General features: G+C 38.9%; 1 protein-coding gene across 5 annotated transcripts in view; it reads right to left on the bottom strand.

Annotated features, from left to right (window-relative positions):
- LOC114937374 (uncharacterized) overlaps window positions 1-17,434 on the bottom strand; it is a 126,104-nt gene that overhangs the window by 100,017 nt on the left and 8,653 nt on the right. The window contains exon 1 of one of the 5 annotated variants that reach the window (XM_085484951.1): window positions 15,653-16,830. The exons of the other annotated variants lie outside the window; for them this stretch is intronic. The gene's annotated coding sequence lies outside the window, so the exon portion shown is untranslated. Of the gene's footprint in view, window positions 1-15,652; window positions 16,831-17,434 lie in introns of those variants that run through there. 5 annotated transcript variants of the gene reach the window in all.

Raw genomic sequence — 17,434 nt, 5'->3', positions numbered from 1 at the left:
TCTCGTCGATTCCGGAGGATTCGCGCGTGCACGGCGTCCCGCGAGAATTAATTCCAATCGGCGCCGCACGCGCCAGATATCGCGCAACCGAACACGATCTGATACAAAAGGTGTTTGGCGATTATTTTCTCTATGGTGACTCTATGGTCGCGGACTATGATTCTGATCTTTAAAAAAATAATACATCTGTACATGGTGTCCAATAAATTGTAATAAATCGAGGAGATAATTTCTAAAGAAAGAAAAAGGATATACGAGGGAAAGTCAAAATGTAAAGAAACATTTGAGAAAAAGTTTTTAATTGTACTTAGAAAAGTTAAATGTAAGTTTTTTTTTACATAATCCCCCCCCCCCCCATTTCTATGCACTTAGTCCACTTCTTAATGAGCTTTTGAATTCCTGGAAGAAACTTTGTGCGCAACCACTTTTGCACCGCTTCAACGACTTCGTCATCAGAATGAAACTTTCGTCTTCCCAGCTCTCCTTTCAAAAATGGAACAAAAAGATAAAAAATACGTGTCAAAATCTCTATAACGTTTTAAATGCTTTTTCGAAATAACTAAACAATTCTGTTTGTACAAGTCCATCAAGTCCATGCAAGTGGAATTTAGCAATCACAGAAATTCGAAAATTTAGTGACTCATGGATAATTGAAAATGATGAGCCGTGGCTAATATTCAATTTGCAATTTCATCAATTTTGATTCGTCGAGCATCACGAATCATTTGATCAAATGCCTCGATATTAATCTTTGAAGTGGAAGGTCTACCTAAATGTTTTTCTTCGCAGAGAGAAATCCAATCGTTTTTAAAATGATCTACCCGTTCATAGATTATTTGATCTTGCTTTAAACTTAAACAACTCTCATCTGCTGCTGTGTTCTGCAAATAATCTCTGCAGATTTTATTCTTTCTGAGTGAAGAAAACGTATCACTGTTCGCATTTCTTCTTTGGCGCAGTCAGACAATAGAGCACTCATTTTAAATTGACTTTAAATCACAGTAAAAGAAAGCTAGACAATAAACAACTCTGAGTACACAAAGACTTTGATAGTATGATTAATAACACAGTCAGTGCTGCTAGATTCATTTGATTTAGAAATCAAAAATGTTTCTATACTTTTTAACTTTCCGTAAAATTTCTTCCGATTAATTATGTATATTTCGAAGAAAAAAAAATTATTTAAATATATAATAAAAATAGTTTATAGATCGGATTATTTTATATTATATATATCTTTTTTTCTTAATTACTATCATAAAAATATTACATCCTCTGTCTTTATAGTTTATTGGACGTTTATCTTACTATGCGTTTCTTGTGTTTAAATTTTGTTGTATGTATTAGATCAAATTTCGAAATAATTCGTGAAGAATGAACAATTGTCTTGGCATATATTTGAAGAAAGATTTTATCCATTGTAAGAGATTACAATACCGCAGGAAATAGAGCGTAAAAAAAATCAGGGATTAATTTTTTTATATATTAAGTAACTCATTATGGATGGTCACGATCGTCACGACCCACTTTTCGAAACGGTAATATAAAATGTAAGACGAAAATATAAAGATGTTATTTTGGTTCGCTCTCTTATATCGAGCAAGATAAAGGCGCTGGTTTCCTATCGAAAATAATGCCATTCTTTAAAAATTACGAAAGAATCGTGAAACAAACGAATGAGCCATTTGTTTGCAAAGTGACTTCGATCAAACTTTGAAAAAGACCGAACTTGAGACGAGACGGTGTCTACTTTAATGCAATTTTTCGAAATCCCATCTAATTCGACTAAACTCAATCTCTTTCTGCCACATTCAAAGAGCTTAAATATTAACACCGCGATATTTCTGGCCGCGATCTCTTTCAAGCTCGCCGCTAGAATTACGCGCGACACCGAACACAATTTTACGATTGGCCGAGAAATTCTTCTCCGCTGGAAAATGTAATTAACAGAGTTAATCGTATGACTTGATAAACTTCCGCGTAGGAAGTCAATTCGTTGGAGTAAAATCGCGATATTTCATATCGTTGATCGCTGATAATCCCTCCTTTCGGCGTGTTTGAAAGAGATAGTCACACGACTCAGTCGTTCCTACGAATCGAGTGAGTTTCCAGGCCGGCCAGATATAGCGAATCGAGGAAAAAGTTTTGCGCCGATCGATAATCTGACGGCAACGTCTCATTGTCAGCTTAGCTCGATACATACATACGCGACGTAGTTTTTTTTTTTTTTTTTCGTTTTATATGCGGTAAAATCGTCACTCTGCTTCGTTCCGAAGTGCTACGCGAAGTATCAATCTTTTTTTTTTTTTTTTCGTTCGTTCGGCATAACACAAAGATCTCCGACGAACAGAACTTTCAAAGAAAGTTTTACGAAGAATAATACACACGGTGTCACAAGAGTCTTAAACTAAAGTTTTATAAGCAGAATTTTTCATATTTGAAGGCGTTTTTTTCCTCAGAAAAAAACTTGATACATGTGTATATTGTTCATTATTCAACATTCAACATCTTGATAATTAAAAATCCATAATACTGATGAAATTCACTTGACATTTAAGCAAACGATAATTTTGATCTACGTGAGATTGATCAAGTTCCCAGCGTTCGAAATAATTAAATTTTAATACATCATTTAATTACAAACATTGCTTGCATATGTTTATCATGTTTTAATTTCTCATTTGCACACCTCGAGAAAAATAGTTATTAAAAAAATTTGAAAGAGTTAACTTTTCACTAGCCAATTATTTAAAATTTAATAACTTAATCGATAAATTTTTGTACATCTTGTTTACAACACGGTTATCAAGAAAACTTTTGAAAAAAACTAAGCAAAGTATTAGTACTAAGTACCAGTGTAAAATTAGCTCCTCCAAATGTTTTTTAATAACTATTTTTCTAGAGGCGTCCAAATAAAAATTAACAAACACCAAGCATCGCGTGTAATCTTATAACGCATTAAATTTTGTCGAGAGAAGATGAATTTTGTGTAGATAAAATTGTGTCATTTGAATAAATTGCAAAATATTAATTTAAGAAACTTTGCATCTTTTATTACAAGTCACTATAACATTGTTTTGATATTTCAAATTGCACGATAAATTCGAGCATTATGATCAAGTTAGACGCTTCCAAGACATTCTATATTAACCTAAAATATCTCAACGGGCGCGGAAACGTGACCGAATTAAGCTTTAGTTAATTATACCGAAGTCTAGGTCGTTTATTAGTAATTGGAACGCTCGTGCGATCTCCCGCCATCGTGGTATAATCGCGGATTTACGACGCAATCTTTGCTCTTGAGAAACGGTGAATCTTCCGCTCATATGGAACGCATACGTGTGCAATTAGTGGCAATTAGAAACCACCAGAATTAACTTTGTTCCGAGAGACGCGGTGATTCGAGAGATCTCTCTCGTATATCCCGGACCGTGCGACAATACCTTTCTTAGGTCGCGTCGTATAATGAGTACTATAATCGAAGTCTTAATCTAAATCTCCATTCCCACAACTGTTGGTTTGCGAAGATGTTCCAGATGACATTAGAAATACCGTAATACTGTCCGCTTAATTTATATATATATTTTTTTTTAACAGAGATAGGGTAGATAGGTAATGTATAATGCTTCCTTTTTAGGAGACAACAAAGCTCTGTTTAATTGCCCTCGGTACACTTAATCTATTCCGTTTTATGCCGATCTATTCAGCGAAGGAAGAATGTTAACTAATTAGTATGAATAATATATGGATATAACATTTTATAGTCGGGAATAAAAATGTTATTATATTCATTTAGTTAACATATTTTTCCAATATATCTTATACTCTGGGAAAATATATTATACATTATATACGTATATTATATTATATATACAATACCAATATATAATGTGCAATATATTTTCTTAGAGTAAGAAGAATATTGTGTTATCTCTCTCTAATCTCAAAATTTGTGTTGTGATAAGAATCTCATAGACACAATATGAATATAAATCCCTATAAAATACTCGTATATGAAAACATTTTATTATATTGATAATACATATATTGATTTCATGATGCATCCACCAAAGGAACACAAAGTTATATAAATAAATATTTATGTAGTTATAAATAAATTTTTAATTTTCATCCTTCTCGACCTACCCTAAATTGACGATTCTACGTCCTCGATAAATTAGCCAAGTTTCTATTAGACGACTCTCGTGTGGTGCCGTCGTTTTTCTACATAGCTTTTATGGGCCTTTAATCTTCCGTATGCCGTCCATGTCGAGTAGATCGATCGACCGCTATTTGCGTTTTTAATTAACGACATTCCATCGTCGTACGGAGATATATAATTTACGCCGCTTATATACCGCTTACGCCTTTTTCCATGTAGATAGGCATAGATCCCTAGTACAGCTTTAATCGTCGTTTATTTTGACAAAAGAGAGCGAAGATGTGCAAAAATATTATAAATCTATCTCGCACAGAATATCGATGATTCATGGTTACAACAGAAAAAAAAAAAAGAAGTGTATGTATGTATGTACACACAGGATGTTCGACAATTGTTGGCTGTACTCCAGAAAGTCCTATGACTTCTTGTCGCGAATATTATATCGATTTGCAGGGACAACTTTTTTCTTGGAATCGTTTGATTTTTAATGTTTTATGGTCAAAGTTTTAACCAAAGTATAACTCTGAACACGTGTGTTGTGTATCGATTAACGCGTATATGTATATCGAAGGTAACTTTGACTCGCTTACATGCGGCGAAACTTTTATCGCGAGCATAATAATTTCAAAATCGCAAGCCGTTCGCGGAGAAAAGAATCGCGCTTGTAAATCGACACTCGCTCCGCGACGAGGCAACAAACATTTTCTATTTGCGTCACGCAAACGGATTACCAAACCCTCTATATCCGATCAAACGTATACGACCCGAACTAATCTAACATTTCTCGATCGAGATTAAGTATCTCTCTCGTTCATACGCGCACACATACACGTTCGTGTACACACACACACACACACACACACACACATATATATATATATAAATATATACGTATAACGATTTCAAACTTTCTGAAATTATGCCGGTAACTTTCACGCACAATAAATCGACGAGCGTGTGCCTCGGGGATTTCTCTCGATTCCATCTCGCGTCGCGATTTTTTGTCACACGCTCGCTCGCGCATTCCGGCTTTTCCATAGGCGAGTTACGCCGCTACAACAGCACTCGGAATGGCGAGCAGTTAATTTTGTCACCGCCGGATTATTAATCATAGGCGGTGGTTTGCGCCCGCGGGAGATATCTCGCTGGTCCGTGGAATTTTAAGCTTTTTTTCGCGACGAACGTGCGAGGGAGGGAGAGAGAAAGCTGGCGAGTTGCGACTTATTATATACTCTCCTTGTGCATTTGGAAATTCGATCTACTTGACGTAATTTCGTCACATCGTATGTCTACATCGTGCAACGTTTCTCTCGAAGCTGACCATAATTTAAGCTAACTGTGTTAATTTGTGTTAATGCGAATAAGATTAATATTCCGTTCGCGATATAAAAAAAAAAAAATGTATCTCAATTTTTTCCAATATATTAAAAATTGCTGTAATATTTGTCAATAAAGATTGAATATACACACTAAATATATAATATATATTGTTCAAAGTTGAGCGAATATAAAAGGCCGCAATGTTGCGGCCATAACTATTATCAATCGTATCCCGTGTGAACTGTCAATCGTTAATTACGCGTTCGACTTGAAACGTGCGTTCGCACTGCGATCCGTTATGCGTGAGAAAATCTCCGCTCGACGACGGCGCGTTCCCAGCAATTTAAGTCTCGTATTTTGCCGGAATAAAATGTGAAAAGGTGTTAGCGAATCGAGACCCAATCGGTTGTTTCAACAATACGCGCGACGTGTATTTTACCGTCACGTTGCTCGGTTTACGGTTAGAAAGTACATTAGCGGCCAATTATCGCGAGCGACAACAATGGCAAAAGACTCGCGCGTTAAAGGCACTAATAATATTCCATTCACGAGAGATCCGTGAAGATTCTTTCTCTCTTTTTTTCCTGTTCGAGAAACGCGCCGCTTCTAAAACGATCGCGTCGCATCGAACGTGTTCGTTTATAAATAAATCCGATACAATTTATTTCTCTAAATTAATATTATTGCTTTCAAAATAAAATTTACTTTTGCAATTTCGTAATCAATCGAAATACTGAATAAATAGGGAGAAATTACTTTTCCATCACTTGGAAATTATATCTCTCGATTCTGTCAAAATATTATTTAACATTATATATTGACATACTAATTAGACGGCTTATTAAATAAACAATTACCGAGCCCACATTAGTTAATATATTATCGAACGATAAGAGATTAAGCGTTTGTTCGCGCGCGCCTTTAATGCTATTATCTGAAAGAGGGAGAGAGAGAGAGAGAGAGAAATAAAGGATGAAAGTTAATTGTCAACTCACGTATCGGTCGCGCAAATCACTCGAAACGAATCTTCGTACGTATATATACACGCTCTCGCAATTCCTCGACTCTGTATGCGTCCCAATTATCGATCGCCGCGATCGATTTTATCTCGGCTACTATTCCAAGCACGCACGGGATCAGACACACCCTGACCTGCCCGACGTGGCAAGCACGTTTCCAGCTTCCCGACAATAATCGCCGCGCCAACTCGACAGAGATGATAGAGACAACGTTGTAAACTTACGACTCATGTTGACGATAATTTAGTAGCTTTTGCCTGCGTATAGACTCCGAAAATATATTTCGTTCTATACCGGTCCCCGCGCAAGGAATGTCGATGACCTTGCTTAATGAATGACGAAATTTCGCAAATATATTCACGAACGTTCACGAATATTAAATTTCCCAGTCAATGTCAAACATATAATTAATAAATATTTATCATTGTATAAATCTCTATTTTTAACGGGGAGAGGGAGAGAGAACGAACTAGGACAAGAGTGTTTTTCGCAATTTTTCTCTCGTAATGGTGCATTTAAAATTACAACTTTCAACCGATATATTACTAAAGTATACAGAAAATTTCTCTACATGCGTAAACAACGTCGCTCGTTTCTAGTCGTTTTATCATATTTACTTCGTTTCCTCTTTTTCTCTCCTCCCCTCTCCCTGTCTCTCTCTCTCTTTATATGCTCGCGCGACTTTTATCCTCGCGAGAAAACAAATCCGTCACAATGATCGTTAATCCGTGACTCGAACGGCGACATGTTTAAAGCGATATATATATATATATATATATATGTAATTGCAACATTTGCAAATATGTATTTCCATGGCAAAACACGACTCTCGGAGCGGTCGTTCAACCGCTCTAAAACGAAGCCAAGCATGGCGGCTCTAAGGAACTTAGAGCCACTGCTGAGGCATGTCGCTACTCTCGATCATCATCGTATTGATCCCTCTCTTCTCTCGCTGCTCTATCTCTTCCTCTCTCTCTCTCTCTCTCTCTCTCTCTCTCTCTCTCTCTCGCTTCGTCTCTGCCCCACGAACGCCTCCGCTATTCATTATTCACGATGGACGGCATCAAAACAGCGTTATATCGCGCTATATTGCACGGCCCCCTCCAGTCCGAGAGTGCAATGTTCCTATAAAGGAATGCCCTGTATAGTTTTCAGCAATCAGTCCTTGATTTTTCACAAGGGAGAACGATAAATATTTATTATCGCCCGTAAAATCTTGAATAAAATAAATCGAATCAAAGTCCATTATTTTTTTTTCCAAAATGTCAAAACATCAAAAATGCTACATTTATACTACATATACAATTATGCTATATATATATATAAAATGGAAAGTGAAGGATTTTTGACAAAACTCAAATTTCATAAACGCTCGATCTAATAAGATACTGAAATTTTCCCGGATAGAAAAAATCAGTCGAATAAATTGTGCGTTTCTGGGGCAGAGAGCTGTACGCGCGTTTAACATAATCTCGGTCACCGCACCCGCTGCTCCATTGCAAATAATGTCAATGTCGGAATATTGACAACAAGCAGCGATTCGCGGTCCCCGAAGAGCCCTCGGACGTACGCAGGAGTTATCGCTATCGGCGGTGCGGACTTTTCTCCGACGCGCGGCTCAAGTCGCAGCCCGAGTCGAGTCGGGCCCCGAGGTCGTTCGCACCGCGGCAACAACGAGCACAAGCCGGCATAATATGCCGGCGCAGCCGCGACGCGACGCGCGGCGCGTCTCTCACAGCCGCGTGACTGCGTCAGAGTCGCGCGGCTGTTGCTCCCCCCCTCTTTCTCTCTCTCTCTCTCTCTCTCTCTCTCTCTCTCTCTCTCTCTCTCGTGCGCGCGGCCCTGATCTCGGACAAGCAACGCGTAACGAGGTACCAACTGCACCGTAAAACCGAGTTTACTAAACCGGTGGCCGCCCGTTGATCGCAGATTCGGATATCGCGTGTGTATCGATAATAAGGCTTTTTTTTCTCTCGTTCGAAAAATCTTAGCGACGACGAAGGCCATTTGCCGAGCTGGGATTTTTATATCGACACTATATATATATATATATATATGCGATATGTCGTAATCTAATATTGAGTTCATTATATGTATATAAATGTACGTACATTCGTGGCAATGTCTCTATTTTAAGGTGAGACTGTGACCTACAAATGAATGACACGAATCGCTAATCTGATATTAATTATCACAGCTGCGCAACTTGACCTCCGCATTAGTTATAAACTTTAAAAGTTGTGTAAAGAGTTTAGCTTAAATACATATATACGTATGATATATATGTACCATATAGATATAACATAAAATATATAATATTCAATAATATGCAAAGAATATAAATATATATTTTGAGAGGAAAAATTCAATGATTACTTTTATGTAATGGATAGATGAATTGCACTGCTAGATTGTTTGATTTCGTGAAATAACTGTCGTAGAATTGTGCATAGCAGTACAAAAGAGAGGTTGCGAGAGGAAAGCGGATACGTGTGTGGAATAAATTGGCAGATTTGAGCATATACGTGGTAGCGATATCATACATTCTTGAAGGTCTACCGTTTCTACGTAAAGCGGAAAATTGCATATTTTTATAATTCAAGAACTTATCGTCAATCTAACGTTCGCTGCTAGATGCGATAGCGCAAAAATTTAACTTGCAGCGATAGACAATTTTATATAAAACACAAAAAAACCCGCTTATGTCTTAATCGTCGTTTCGTTAAATCTTAAAATTCTGCAAAATGTTAAATTTTACGTAATTGCAAAGTGAAACTTGTCTAGTATGTGTGACTGATAGTATGGGTCTATCATTTTTCAAAATAATGTAGGATCGGGACTCCTCCATAACGCGTAAGTGGGTGATGCGAGAAAGGTTAGGCAGAGGGCCTAGGTAGCTTAATGGTTAGAGCAGTCGCCCGGCAAGCGGAAGGTTCCGGGTTCGAGTCCCGGTCTAGTCACCCGAAGGCCCGATTCTTTTTCGCGGATCCCACAATAATGTATCGTCCATCTTGAAAATCCATAGATCGGTACATCAAAATATTATTTACATTTCATAAATATTCATAAAGTTTCAAAACAGGATTCGCATCATTAAACTAAACGCGCTCATATAACGCCATATGATATTACTACACCGTTGCTCATTTTGCCATAACAGCACAGCAATATCTCCAACAACAGCAGTTCGATGCCATCGTAGAGTGTAAACATTTAACGCGTAACTGATATAACATTCCAAAGCATAATCGTGTCCGATTACCGCCAATCGATTTTTCAATTATATCCTGCAGGCGTAATCGAATTACAGCAGTAGATGTATATGCGAAACCGTCCATTATCCGCTTGTTTGCCGATTATCGATGATCCTTAGGGTGCTTAGGCACCTCTTCCCCATCGTTTGATAGCGAGCATTCGATTCGTTTAGAATTTAAAACGTTTAAACGACCAAACAATAAAAAAATCTTATATTTCAATACAAAATAATGAAATTAAAATAAAAAATTATCTTGGATATTTTAAAATTCTCCTTTTTTCTTTATGCATATATCCCTAATATATCATTCGTGGGCCATACAAATACGAACATTAAAAGTTTAGATACGGAATTATCTTGTTAGCGTTGCATCAATTAAAAAAAAAAAAAAAAAAAAACGGTTATTTTCCTTTTTGGAAAAATTTCGCAGTTTCGACATCGAATGGAATCGCAATAGTGTGCGACAAGAAAATCGCATATAAAATAAGCGATCGTAAATGACGTCAAGTAGCAACTACTTTTCAAAGCATTTTTCAATTTGCAGTCACAACCGTAGTCGTGACGCAAGATACGGTAACGCAATCTGTATAGAAAAAAAAAAAAGAAAAAAAAAAGAGGTCGAAAGAGTTTTTCCCCGGCGGTTAAAAGCGGTTTAATCAATTTTCACTGTTGACGTGGAGTCATCGTGTCGTATTATAACGCGACATTAAAACGATGTTACGAAACGTAAAAAAGAGACAATAAAAAAAAGGGAATAATTACATTAGTCAGCTTTGCTAATGTTTGTTAACGCTAATCGCGGTGAACTAAATTTTCGAGAATCGCCCGCAGCGTCCAAGAATAAACGCCACTTTTTAAAATAAACATCGTTTGAACGATGTAAAAACATTTCTTAGATTCTTAGTAAAATGGAAAAAATGTAATTTCCTTAAAAAAGTAACTTTTCAGAAAGAGGAAATTATAAATTAAAAATTCTCTCGATGATGAATTAAAACATGAACTTCGAACATTGCAATTATTTTCAGAGCAATAATACAATAATACGACTATTAAAAACATTCCGAGGTAAGATTTACACTGAGATATTCATAGACGCAGTTTTAAATGCGAGAAAATACAAAGGTAAGAAAAATGGAACTTGTTAAAGAATATCCTTATCTTTTTTCCCGCAATATTATTGCGTCGGAGTTATTCTGGGATCAATACTAGACGATATTCCAGAATAACGAGTTTGTCGTCCATCAAGACAAACAGTGTAAACAGAATGTAACGAGATATTATTACGACTTGAATTTATGCGTCGCTCGCAAGACAAAAAGTAGACAGGCCTCGTCATTTTTCCCGGAAGTAAAAATCCACGCGTAAAAATAATCGCCGAGCTAACCAACGTTCTCGCGCAGTTTTTATTGCGTGGCGGATTTCATGGAAAAGCCACACCGTTATAATCTCGATCCGCGATGAGTCACCTCTCAAAATGATATTCCGTTTCGGGGAATAAAAAAAACTTGCGCACCAATTGAAATCGCTTTTTGATTTCCCTCGCGCGCTCGTCAGGCTCGAAGAAAATTAGGCCACTTGATCGAATGAACGAGAGAATCAGTCGGTTAACTAACGTTGATTAGAGAGAACTTTGCGAGAGACACGAGATTAAGATGTATAAGGAACGGAGAGAAATAAATACATACGCGGCGTGCCTTCATTTGTATAGCGTAAAATTTTGACACACGACGCCGACAAATTTTCAACCTTTTCACGCGGACCACCTTCAAAGGATACCACACAGTCGGTTTTTTAAACTCGATATTAAATATCGTAATCAAATATCGGACGTATAAAAGAATCTGATTAAATCTGCAAAAATAAATTTCCCTTGAATTTAAATGAACTATATGATGCAACATTATATTTTAATCAGCTAATATTGACAACACACACATACTGGGGTTGTCCATTTTATATTTATTAACGTTAACCGATAACTGTATTGTTCCAAATCATACGTGCTTCAAATGTTACGCTTTGTACTCTTTATGTACCTTATTTTATATTTTATTGACATTTTGGAATATCAAGAATACAAAGTCTCTTTATACGTATTGCGGGTTCTAGCCGCGGATATAAATAGGCCAGACGCGATAGTCGTCGATTCGGTAAACGTCATAGTTACGCACGTATTTCGACATACAACGGAAAAATATATGTATCCAAATGACATTTACCGAACCGATAGTCTGTCACGGTAGTCGCGAGTACGGAATAACGTCAGATTCGGTCGCCCACAATTAACACGCTCTCGGTAACGTCAGTAACGTATCTCGTGCAATCGACTTTAAGGATCGAGTTGCCCTCTCTCAATTAACTCGATTTAAGCAGCTGTCCTATTCAAGATCGATACCTCGGATATATGAACGAAAAGGGAATATTCGATCGATATTGTTGACTGGTTCGAAAATAATACGTGTAATCATCTTTTTATCTCGCTCGAAAGCGCGCATTTGTCTCGACTGCATTTATATAGATCCAATTATAGATCGAATAATGAGTCGCTAATCGCATCTTCGATAAACGGATCTTTAAATGGATCTTTGTATTTCCTGCGACTATATATAAATACATATATATATATATATATATAAATATAAATTTAACATATATAAGATAGGCAATAAGAGCCAAATCGCGGATGACAGTGCGTTATTCTAAACGAAACTAAAATTTTTTCGTTAGAATTAAATACCTGTGCACAAGGCACCAAATTTTTACTTGGACACGGCCAAGATATAAAATTGGAATAATCTCTACAAGAGATTTTTAATTCCATGTATCCCCTATTCCCCCTAAAGAAATAAAGTGCGAGAGAAAAATATAGATCCGAAAGTCGCAGAATCGGGAATCGAACCCGAGACCTTTCGCTTGCCGGGCGACTGCTCTTCCAACTGAGCTATTCAGATCCTTTCGATTCTATACTTTTCTCTGTTATATATATTAATGTTGGTAAATAAACGCCTTTAAGCCAGCGTGTATAAATTAAGAGTTTAACTAGGCTCTGTAATATATAAATATAAATTTAACATATATAAGATAGGCAATAAGAGCCAAATCGCGGATGACAGTGCGTTATTCTAAACGAAACTAAATTTTTTCGTTAGAATTAAATACCTGTGCACAAGGCACCAAATTTTTACTTGGACACGGCCAAGATATAAAATTGGAATAATCTCTACAAGAGATTTTTAATTCCATGTATCCCCTATTCCCCCTAAAGAAATAAAGTGCGAGAGAAAAATATAGATCCGAAAGTCGCAGAATCGGGAATCGAACCCGAGACCTTTCGCTTGCCGGGCGACTGCTCTTCCAACTGAGCTATTCAGATCCTTTCGATTCTATACTTTTCTCTGTTATATATATTAATGTTGGTAAATAAACGCCTTTAAGCCAGCGTGTATAAATTAAGAGTTTAACTAGGCTCTGTAATATATAAATATAAATTTAACATATATAAGATAGGCAATAAGAGCCAAATCGCGGATGACAGTGCGTTATTCTAAACGAAACTAAATTTTTTCGTTAGAATTAAATACCTGTGCACAAGGCACCAAATTTTTACTTGGACACGGCCAAGATATAAAATTGGAATAATCTCTACAAGAGATTTTTAATTCCATGTATCCCCTATTCCCCCTAAAGAAATAAAGTGCGAGAGAAAAATATAGATCCGAAAGTCGCAGAATCGGGAATCGAACCCGAGACCTTTCGCTTGCCGGGCGACTGCTCTTCCAACTGAGCTATTCAGATCCTTTCGATTCTATACTTTTCTCTGTTATATATATTAATGTTGGTAAATAAACGCCTTTAAGCCAGCGTGTATAAATTAAGAGTTTAACTAGGCTCTGTAATATATAAATATAAATTTAACATATATAAGATAGGCAATAAGAGCCAAATCGCGGATGACAGTGCGTTATTCTAAACGAAACTAAATTTTTTCGTTAGAATTAAATACCTGTGCACAAGGCACCAAATTTTTACTTGGACACGGCCAAGAATTAAATACCTGTGCCTTGTGCACAGGTATTTAATTCTAACGAAAAAATTTAGTTTCGTTTAGAATAACGCACTGTCATCCGCGATTTGGCTCTTATTGCCTATCTTATATATGTTAAATTTATATTTATATATTACAGAGCCTAGTTAAACTCTTAATATATATATATATATATATATAACTGGATGAAACGAGTTGAAAAGAGTCGACGCCAAACACTGTCGTCTGATAAAAAGATTATTTGCATCTTATATTTAATGCGAGAGGACGAAAAGCGGCTGCTAATTTGTCAAATATGTGTCATAAATTTCAAAATAATTCTTTTCGGGAATCAAAAATCGGCCCACGTTGCTCCGTCATCAGGGTGTCTAGCGAAACAAGGTTAAGAAATTCAAAGACATTTCCAGGATTTCCAGGACAAAAAAGTATTTTTTTCCAGGAATTTTTTATTAATTAAAAGCACACATATGAAAGTTGATTAGAAACAAAAACATAAATTATATATATATATATATATATATATATATATTCTCTTCTTATTTAAGATTTAATTAAATAATTAAATTAACTTAAACTTTGGTACTTTTGTACACCCGCCTTTTGGCAACTTTGAACTGAGTATTATCGCGCGCATATGCTTTGTTTGGCGCGTACATCGTCTCATAGACATCTCTATCAATATTATGAACGTCTACCAAAAGAAAGGATACAAATCGCGATTGAGATTAAGAGAAAAGTATAGATATCTGCATTAAAAATTCCTGTAAAAATATTTTTATACAAACATTAACATTTTCAAGGATACGTAAGAAAAATTCAGGATATAATGAAAAAAATACACATTATTCCAGGATTTTCAGGACATAAAAAAAATCAAGGACAATTCCAGGATTTTAAGGATTTCCAAGGCCGCTCGATACCCTTATGACTAAACAATTTCTCTCATTCATTTCGGAGCAAGGTGGTTGCGCGATATACATCGCGCTTCCCGGAAAAAAAGAAAAAACGTCTGTAGAAACGCGAGAGGGGATAGAAGGAGGAAAGAAGATTATTATGCCGCAAAGCTCGTGCTACAGAAATCACACGCGCGCGAAGGAAGAAAAAAAGTCTCCGCTCCGCTGCATCTTCCACGAGGATGCGGGGGAGGGAAACCGAGAAAGGCGCAAGAAATCGCCCGAAACGCGACGTACATATACATATATATGAGCACGCTCGCTTAGCGCCGCGGGGGCACCAAGCCGCGCGCGCGTTACGTCCTGACCCGTATTATTTTTCTCTCGACCCCCCCCCCTGTCCTTCTCGCGCGTCACCCCCTCCTCCGCTCCGTCCCGCCGAGCGCATGCACGAATTACGCAGAAACGGATAAACAACACGCGAGAGAGCGCGTCAATGAAAGACCTCGCGGAGAAGGGGACCCTCGTTGTCATCCACGTCGACTTCTCGTTCCTCCTCGTCTTTCGTCGTCGCGCGCAACACGACGCAACAGCGACGAAATTCACGAGCCTCCCGTGTGCACACACGCATCGTACACACACACGTTCGACGAATTACCGACAGGGGAAAGATACAGCGGAAGGGGCAGATTGAGCTGGAGCGGGAAAACAGACATAATGAGAGAGATGGTTTCATACGAGAAATGAGCGAGAGAGAGAGAGATGGAGACACAAAGACAGAATGAAAGGGGAGAATGAGAGAGAGAGACGCCGGTCAAACATGGCAGGCGATGCCGTGCAGGCGGAAAAAAACAAGATTTAATATGAGCGAGCGTGCACGTCGCGGAGGGAAAAGAGGGGGTGGGGGAGTGGTACCGAAACGCGATACTCGAGAATTGCGTAGATTTGTGTACTCACGTTTTCCTGCGACGTTCGTCCGTCTCCGTAATGTATTTTCTATAGGAAAACGTCGATGCGACCACGTCGCGTCGGGCGACGAGAGGACGTTTGTAGTAGCTGAAGAGGTGCGTGGATAGAACACGACGACGACGACGACGACGACGACGACGTTTGACGACGACGTTGACGGCAATGACGATCTCTCACACACACACGCACACACACACACGCGGGGTCACGCACTCTCTTTCCGTTCCGCTCGGCGCGCAACTTGTCTCTCATCCGCGCGATGGAAAAACAACACCCGGCGTCCTTTTTCGTCCCGATCACCCGCTCCTCGTTCAACGTACGAGGGCGGCGTACTCTCTCTCTCCTCCACGCACGCTCGCTTGCTCGCCCTCTCTCTCACTCTGCCTCCCAGTGTGACGCGCGGGAAGCGGCGAATAAACGAAAAAAATAAAAATATGTATATGTATATATATATATATATATGTATATTAAACCGGCACCAACACGCACGATTTTGTTGCGCGGCAAGTTTTAGTGTATACACTCGGATGCGTTCTATTGTTTTTCTTTGTTTTTTTTTCTTTTCGGAACAACTGTCAGGTATTACGAGTAACACCGCGCGACGCGGCACATGCGAACGTGCTTCATGTGTTTCACGCACGAGACTCCTGTCTCACTCTCTCGACGCGTGAGTGGATGACAGCAGCGCGACGGTTAACGGCGACGTAACGATCAAAATGGCGCGGTTTGACTAACAAATCGCCCGCACGCGATCAGGTGGAAAATGCCGGGAGATACCCGCCGCCTGAAAAGATCGACTCACTGACTGACTGACTGTCGAGGTCCGCGGCCCTAAGTGGTTTGACGTTAAGAACGGAGCGGAATGAGCTAGGACGTGCGAGCGAGACGGCCGCGAGACGGTGGGAGAGGGAGCGAGCGCGAGACGGGGGCTGGAAAGACGCGGGGCGGGGTAAACGGGAGAAAGCGATCGTCGGCGCGAGAGAGACGACGGCTCGGCCGCGACTGAAGGTGGGGGAAGCGATGCCGCGCGAAGTAGGGATGGAGGGGCGAGCGCGCTTACCCCCACTCCAACTCTCTCTCTCTCGCGGGTGTTCAACAGTCTCTGCGCGCTCGAATAATTCCGACTACGACCGATTGCTCCCGATCGCAGGGCCGTCGCGCGCGCCTAACGCGTCGCGAAATTCTCCCTGCTAATCACAAAAATTAACATTTAATTATATACATGTATTGTATTATATATATATATATATATATATAATTTTATATGTATAATTGTATATATAAAATGACGTCGCGTGCACTGTGATGGTGTAATGTTATTATATACGCGACGCGTATTTTTGACATAATTTAGTGACGTCACCACATGTCCGCTGTCAAAAAATGATAAGGAACGAGATTTAACGAACAAGGGAGGTTCCCTCGTCGAGAATATCCGCTCGCTCGCTCGCTCGCTCGCTCGCCCTAAGGCGATCGTGGGTGGCTCGCGCTTCTTCCTCCCCCCTCGCGGTCCCCCGTTTCTTCGGCCGATGCGCTTCGCGCGCTCCGGTCGCCCGTCTCGCGAGGAATTTCTAAAAATCAATATACGCGTGCGAGGAGGCAAGAGAAGGGGCTGCGAAGCAAAGGAAAAAAATTTAAAAAAATAAAAGAATATTCGATATCCCATTCGCCCTCTCCTTTTTTTCTCCCCTCCTCCCCCGATGCATCTACCACTTTTTCCTTTCGTTTTTTTCCCCGTTATTCTCCCGCGAAGCGAATCGCGCACAGTCG

Source organism: Nylanderia fulva, unplaced genomic scaffold, assembly GCF_048542155.1.
Source record: "Nylanderia fulva isolate GAGA-0341 unplaced genomic scaffold, ASM4854215v1 Scaffold33, whole genome shotgun sequence".
NCBI lineage: Eukaryota > Metazoa > Arthropoda > Insecta > Hymenoptera > Formicidae > Nylanderia > Nylanderia fulva.
Note: the sequence above shows the minus strand (reverse complement) of the source record. Positions and strands in the feature narration are given on the sequence as shown.